This window comes from Arachis duranensis, chromosome 3, assembly GCF_000817695.3.
Source record: "Arachis duranensis cultivar V14167 chromosome 3, aradu.V14167.gnm2.J7QH, whole genome shotgun sequence".
Lineage (NCBI taxonomy): Eukaryota > Viridiplantae > Streptophyta > Magnoliopsida > Fabales > Fabaceae > Arachis > Arachis duranensis.
Genome location: NC_029774.3, coordinates 85,390,175 through 85,397,948, shown reverse-complemented (window position 1 = coordinate 85,397,948; position 7,774 = coordinate 85,390,175).

Here is a 7,774-nt window from a genome sequence, read left to right as displayed (position 1 = left end):
ATCATAAAATAGTGGTTTATCAACCTCCCCATACTTAAACAATAGCATGTCCTCATGCTAAATTCAAGAGAAAAGAGTAAAGGTATAATGGTGGAATCATATGCAATGCAATCTATTCTAAATGCAACTACCTAAATGAGTCATGCAATTCTAATTATTATTCACTTGTTTATATATAGCTTACATGTAGTTAAATCAATTCACATCCTTAAGGAATCATATATGCATAGCCAAATCCCAAATAACATTAAAGCACTTGTATAATTAAGATGGGAAAAAAGTATTTCACAAACTTGCAAGACAATTGACAATTAAGCAGAGATATATGGTGATGAGCCATTGAACCCTCACTGAATTTTGTGTTTACTCTCTAGTCACTCAGTGTTTATTTGGGTTAATCGCTCTATTCTTCTTTCTATCCTTACTTTCTATAACTTTGTTCTTCATCTAACCGATCAACAAATATGGAATATAGACATACAAAAATTATGAGGTCTTTTTCAAGGTTGTAATGGGGCTAGGGTAAAGGTAAGGGTATATGTATAAGGCTAAGTGAGCTAATAAGTGAATCCTTGATTAGTCTAAGATCTTACCTAATATACATATTTTATATAAATCAAAGTTTCTTAACATATTTGCCCAAGTTTTCCCACTTTGTAGTGCAAACTCATGCATTAAATTTAACTTTGTCCCATGTGCATTGATTCTTCTTATTTTGCTTTTGGGGAATTTTTGTATCCCCTTATTGAAAATAAATTTTTTTTTCTGCACATGGTAATTCAATTGTTTTAATTTCACATGAGCATGCTTCCCAATTTTTTTTAAATCAACTTATTCCTTTTAAAAATCCTACTTTGTTTCTATCATCCCATGTTCCCATAAAATTCCTCACACTTAAATAATACACAATTTCTATCTTAAGCTAACCAAGGATTCAATTTGGGATTTTTATTTTGTTTTTCTGCTTAAGGCTAGTAATGTGGTTTATAGAATAAGAGGGGATTAAAAAGGGTCCAGGGGGCTAACAAGGGTGATGTAAAGGTAGGCTAATCTGGGATAAGTGAGGAAAATTTTAAATGATGGCCTCAATCGTCTCTTGGTATGTATCTATATTCTATATTGGACATATAGATTAAAGCAAAGTAAAGAACACCAGAATGAAAAAGAAGGGCAAAACACACAGGAATGAAATTTATGGTTTGAATACAACCATACAATTAAGCTCAAAACTCACAGGCTGTGTGTTCTCTAGCTCAAAAATCATATATCAATTATGTATGTCATGCAAGTTAGTAATCAAGAGTTCCCATTATTCTCAATGTAGATATTAGGGTGGCTTTAAAGTTTTAGTGTTCCTCCTTGAAAAAATATTGTTAGCTAACTAACATGTAATGCTATATATATGCAAAGTGTGTGGATTGTTTTGATTCTATTTAAAATTTCTAGTCTATCCCTTTTGTTTTCAATTGAATCAAACTATTATATGCTAAATGAGTAAATTATACTAATTAATCCACATATTCTATAGCTAATAAGTTAAAATTGCATACTAAACTAAATATCTAAGATATGAACTAAAGTGCAAAATGCTGAAATAAAGTAGAAATAAAAATACAGCAAAAGAACAATGTGCAAGTACTGAAAAATAAAAACAAGAGAAAATAAAATACAAAAGAGGGAATAAAAATAGGATAAAAAGAGTCTGAAGAGTAGTTCACCAAAAAGATATGCCAGAGATGGCGACCTCCCCACACATAAATAATAGCATCGTCCTCGATGCTCACTCAAGCGGGGTGTGAAGAAGTGTCGTCTCCGGAAGGATGGGCTGTCGGTGTCTCGGTGGTAGGCTGAGGGTTTGCAGTCTCTGTGAGTGTAGGAGGAGCGGTCTGCTGAAGCGGGGGTTCTGTTTGTAGAGGAATGTCTGGATCAGTGGCCTGTAGCTGGTGGTGCTCCTCATGATGTTGTGCAGTATGCTCAGGTCCTCCCTGCTCAGCCTGGGTAGGTGCCTCCTCCTCATGATCGCTCACCTCCTCCTCAGATATGTCGGAGGGCGTGTCGGGCTCGAGGGGGATGTCGCCACCAGATCGGATCATCAGCTTGAGGTGCTCATAGCGCTGCTTGTGGCGACGTTCAGATCTCTCATAACGTTGCCTGTTGCGACGTTCAGACCTCTCAAAGTGCTGTTGGGAACGGTGCTTCATCTGGTCTAAGCGGTCAAAGAGTTGGTGCACCAGAAGGTAGACAGGCTCAGGAGCAAGTGGGGGTGCAGTAGGTGGTGATGGAGCAGTGGAAGCAGAAGGAGCAGCTAAAGAAGTAGTTGCCTCAGCAGAGTCAGTACGAAACAGAGGGCGGTAGCCCAAAGCCTGAAACTTTCGACTGTGAGGGATGATCTTCCGGCAGTCTGCGGCAAATGGCTTTTCATCAGTAACCTCCCAAGGTACCTCAGATCGGCGACCTAACTGAGTAATCAGGAATGGAAAGGGGAGGGTGCCTCTAACCTGGACCTTGGCCATGTAATACCGGATGAAGCGGGGTAAATATAGGTCCTTACCCGTCATCACACACCAGATGAGGGTAATCATAGCAGCTGGCACCTCTGTCTCATGAGTGCTCGACATCACGTAGTTACTCAGAATCTGTTGCCATAGCCGAGCCTCATCATTCAGATATATTAGCCTGATTCCCTTGGGTACCACTGTGCTCTTTCCCATGACCCTTGGAACAGTAGGATCAAGAGTGATATCTCTTTCACTGCATCCCAATCAAACCTCATGAATCTCATATCCTCTTCAGCTTTCTGGTAACCGTCTGGCTGATCTGATTTAGGTGGGAGATGGAGGATGTCTTCAATTGCTTCCTTAGTAACCAGAACTTGCTTGCCCCTAAGCTGTACTGCATCCAGGGATGATGGAAAATAGTTACAGTAGAATTCTCTGACCCAGGATGAGTTGATCTCAGTCAAGTTTCTCTCCAGGAAGAACCAGCCTCTCTGTTTGATCTGATCTGAAGTGTACTGCCTGAGTTCCTCTGAAATTTTGAGTGTCCTTTCCAGGTACAGGTTCCTGGATGTGGCAAAAACTGGGTACTTCAGCTCACAGTATTTGTTTGCAAATGTAATCGGGTCAGCCACAGGTACTAAGTGATCAGCTTTTTCCTGCGAGGTAAAGTTCTTCTCCCGCCAGTAATCATCATGTAAGATGCCAAGGATGGATACAGAGGATTCGCCTCTTTTCGTTTTGCCAGTGATTACTTTGCCCTTTCCTCTACTTTGAGAGTCAGACATCCTGAAAGGCAGGAATAGCAGAATATAGTTTAAGAACTAAAGTGGGAAGGCAGGTAAGCAAATAGGAATATAACAATATAAGCATAAAGGCAAAAGATGAACGAAAGAGGGGTAAAAGCATAAAGTGAGTTGAATATATGATATGTAGAATTCTTGTTAATTAGGAAAACATTAATCATGCCATTAGTTAGAAAGTTAAAATGGTTAATAAGTTAAATGGAGGTTAAAGCAGTGAGTTAGTAAAAAGAAAGTCAAAGTAAGTGGCATGATAATCGGTTTCCTAGTAAACAATATTCACAAATTTAAAGAAAAAGCAACTCATATTCAAGCAAGATTGATGAGAATTCAGATGGATAGAAAAGGTGCAAAACTAACATGAAATCATCAATAATGAAATTTAGTAACTAGGGAATCAAAAGCAATAAGAATGCTGGCCCGTGCATTCAAGAATCGGTTTGGTTGTAGTCAAATAAGGCAAAGTAGTAAGATTCCAAACTCAATAAATGAAAACAAGTTGCAAAAAATTGGACAGCATTCTGGCTAAAAGTGGAAGTCCCCGGGAAATAAACAGCAAGAAAAACAGTTCATATGAGATTAACAATTGCTGCAAAGAGTCACAAAAAGTAGGAGTAGTAAAGAACAGTCTAACAGCAGCATGAAACATTAAAGAACAGCATATAAATAGTATTAACATCACAGCCAGAGCAAAATTGCGGAATAGATAAAACAAGTAACAAGAACGGTACAATTATCAGGCCTAGATCTACTAACCACATCCTAGCTACCTAACCACCTAAAATCTACTACAAACATGCATCTCTATCTAGCCTATTCGGAACAAAAATTGGAAAACGAACTAAAGAATCGCAAGGAGGAATCGCAGTATGGCGGAACCTGGTGCGTAAAGTACAATGATATGGAACAGAGATGAGGGCAGAGAGTTGGTGGTGGTAATACGGCGGCGGCGCGGTGGTGGAGCAGGGGCGGTGGCAGGGTTGTAGGAAGGGGTTGAATGGTGGAGGGTTGGGTGGGTATGGTTGAGAAGAGGGGGTGAGGGTTGGGGTGGTGGCCGGCGGAGGTGGGCTGCGGCGGTCTGAGGCTGGCCGCGGTGGGGGCAGTGGCAGAGGGGAGAGAAAAGAAGAAGGGAAGAAAGAAGAGAGGGGGGGGTAGGAGGTGCGGAGTTACAGAGAAGAGAGGAAGAGGGGGTTGGGGTTTGGGGGACGCGACAGGTTAGGGTTCGTGTGATTTGGGGTTATTGATTGCAAAATCACGCGAACGCGTGGAGTACGCGATCGCGTGAGTAGGGGGAAAGATGGGTGACGCGGACGCGTGAAGCATGCGAACGCGTCGCTGGAATTTGTGCTAGACGCATAGTTTCAGCGTCGTTCTCGCGCAATGACAAACCCCATTTTGAGGGTTTATCTTGTGCTTGATTTTAGGGGATTTTATAACCTTTTACCCTCATTTATCCATTGAAATAGCATGGTTTTATAACTTCTCCTTTAATTGTGCTTAAGAGTGAAAACATGCTTTATTTGTGCTTAGATGTGAAAACATGCTTTTAGACCCTTAATTTGATGGTTTTAATCTCCCTTTGATTCCACTAGATGCCTTGATATGTTTGCTAGTGATTTCAGATTGAAAAGGCTAGGAATGGATCAAAGGAGTGAAGAGGAAAGCATGCAAAGTGGAGAAATCATGAAAAGTCAAAGAAGTTGAAATCGCCCATGGACGCGCACGCGCACCTGGCCCTTGCGCGCACCCGCGAATTACCCCATGGACGCGTACGCGTCGGTGTTGGTTTATGATTTTTAATGAAAACATGGCCAACGAATTCTGAAGGGTTGTGGGGCCCAATCCTAACCAACTTTGGCGCCAAAGAGGCTATTTAAAGCCAAGGATTAAAAAGCAAAGGGGATTCCAACTCATTAATACTTTACCACAATCTAGTTACATTTAGTTTAGTTTAGTAGTTAGAAGTAGTTTCTAGAGAGAGAAGCTCTCACTTCTCTCTAGAATTAGGATTAGGATTAGGATTAGGTTTAGTTCTTAGATCTAGGTTTTAACCTTTGCTTTCTTCTACTTCTACATCTCAATTCCTTGTTGTTAGATTCATTCTTCTTCCATTCTTTTGTTGTAATTTCCTTTACGTTGTTCTTATGTTTTGTTGTAGATCTACTTTTGTTTCTTCTACTCTCTTTCAATTCAATAAGAGGTAATTCATAATAATTGTTCTTCTTTACTTTTCTATTGTTGATCTCTTGCCTTTGTAGTTAGATCTCTCTTTAATTCTTGCATTTAATAATGTTTACTTCTATTGCACTCTATGTGTTTGTTGAAATGTCTCTTTTAGTTTTAGTGTAGATTTTGTTCCTCTTGGCCTAGGAAGAGTAATTAGTGACACTTGAGTTATCTAATTCCTTTGTTGATTGATAATTGGAGAGATTGCTAATTGGTTTGGAGTGCACTAAAGCTAGTCTTTCCTTGGGAGTTGGCTAGGACTTGTGGCTCAAGTCAATTCATCCACTTGACTTTCCTTTATTTAGTAAGGGTTAACTAAGTGGTAGCAATGAATAATTCTCATCACAATTAAGAAGGATAACTAGGATAGGACTTCTAGTTCTCACACCTTGCCAAGAGCCTTTTATAGTTGTTAGTTTACTTTCTTGCCATTTATCTTCCATGCCTCTTATCAAAAACCCCAAAATAACTCACAACCAATAACAAGACACTTTATTGTAATTCCTAGGGAGAACGACCCGAGGTTCAATACTTCGGTTTATAAATTAGGGGTTTGTTACTTGTGACAAAAAATCTTTTGTATGAAAGGATTATTGTTGGTTTAGAAACTATACTTTCAACGAGAATTCATTTGTGAAATTCTATACCATCAAAAATTCATTCGTCACGCAACTCACTCTTTAATTTAGGGTGGCCATAATATCCATGCGACGCGATCGCGTCGCTCACGCTTTTGCGTGGGACGGGTGTTGTGCAGTGACGCGTTCGCGTCAGGGACGCACACGCGTGGGTCGTTTTGTGCTAAACGCACACCAGCCGCATGATTCCAGCCCAAATTTCTGGGCGTTGGATTTTTACGCCGATATCTAGATCACGCGTTCGTGTGAGTGATGCGGACGCATGGGAGGCAATATTCGCAACTGACGCGAGCGCGTGGGGCACGCGGTCGCATGGAACAATTTGTGCCAAAAGCACGCCTCTAGCCATGCTTTACCGTGACTTTCTGTTCACTTCCCTTTTCTTCCTAATGCACTTGTGACGCAGACGCGTCAGCGACGCTGTCGCGTCGCGTGCTCTCTCTCTTTTTTTTATATGCAGTATGTGATGAGCGAATAATTTATACGCTTTTTGGCATTATTTTTAGGTAGTTTTTAGTAAGTTCAAGCTACTTTTAGGGATGTTTTCATTAGTTTTTATGTTAAATTCACATTTCTGGACTTTACTATGAGTTTGTGTGTTTTTCTGTGATTTCAGGTAATTTCTGGCTGAAATTGAGGGACATGAGCAAAACTCTGATAAGAAGGCTGACAAAGGACTGCTGATGCTGTTGGAATCTGACCTCCCTGCACTCGAAATGGATTTTCTGGAGCTACAGAACTTCAAATGGCGCGCTCTAAATGGCGTTGGAAAGTATACATCCAGAGCTTTCCAGCAATATATAATAGTCCATATTTCATTCGGAAATTGACGACGTAAACTGGCGCTCAATGCCAGTTCCATGCTGCTGTCTGGAGTAAAACGCCAGAAACACGTCACGACCCGGAGTTGAACGCCCACAACACGTTACAACTTGGCGTTCAACTCCAAGAGAAGCCTCAGCTCGTGGATAGATCAAGCTCAGCCCAAGCATACACCAAGTGGGCCCCAGAAGTGGATTTATGCATCAATTACTTACTCATGTAAACCCTAGTAGCTAGTTTATTATAAATAGAACTTTTTACTAGTGTATTAGACATCTCTGGATGCCTAGTCCTTAGACCTTCATGGGGGCTGGCCATTCAGCCATGCCTGAACCTTTCACTTATGTATTTTCAACGGTGGAGTTTCTACACACCATAGATTAAGGGTGTGGAGCTCTGCTGGACCTCAAGTTTTAATACAATTACTATTATTTTCTATTCAATTCTCTTTATTCCTATTCTAAGATATTCGTTGCACTTCAACTTGATGAATGTGATGATCCATGACACTCATCATCATTCTCACCTATGAACGCGCGTGACTGACAACCACTTCCGTTCTACCTTAAACCGGGCGCATATTTCTTGGATTCCTTCATCAGAATCTTCGTGGTATAAGCTAGAATTGATGGCGGCATTCATGGGAATCCAGAAAGTCTAACCTTGTCTGTGGTATTCCGAGTAGGATTCCAGAATTGAATGACTGTGATGAGCTTCAAACTCCTGAAGGTTGGGCGTTAGTGACAGACGCAAAAGAATCAAGGGATTCTATTCCAACCTGATTGAGAAC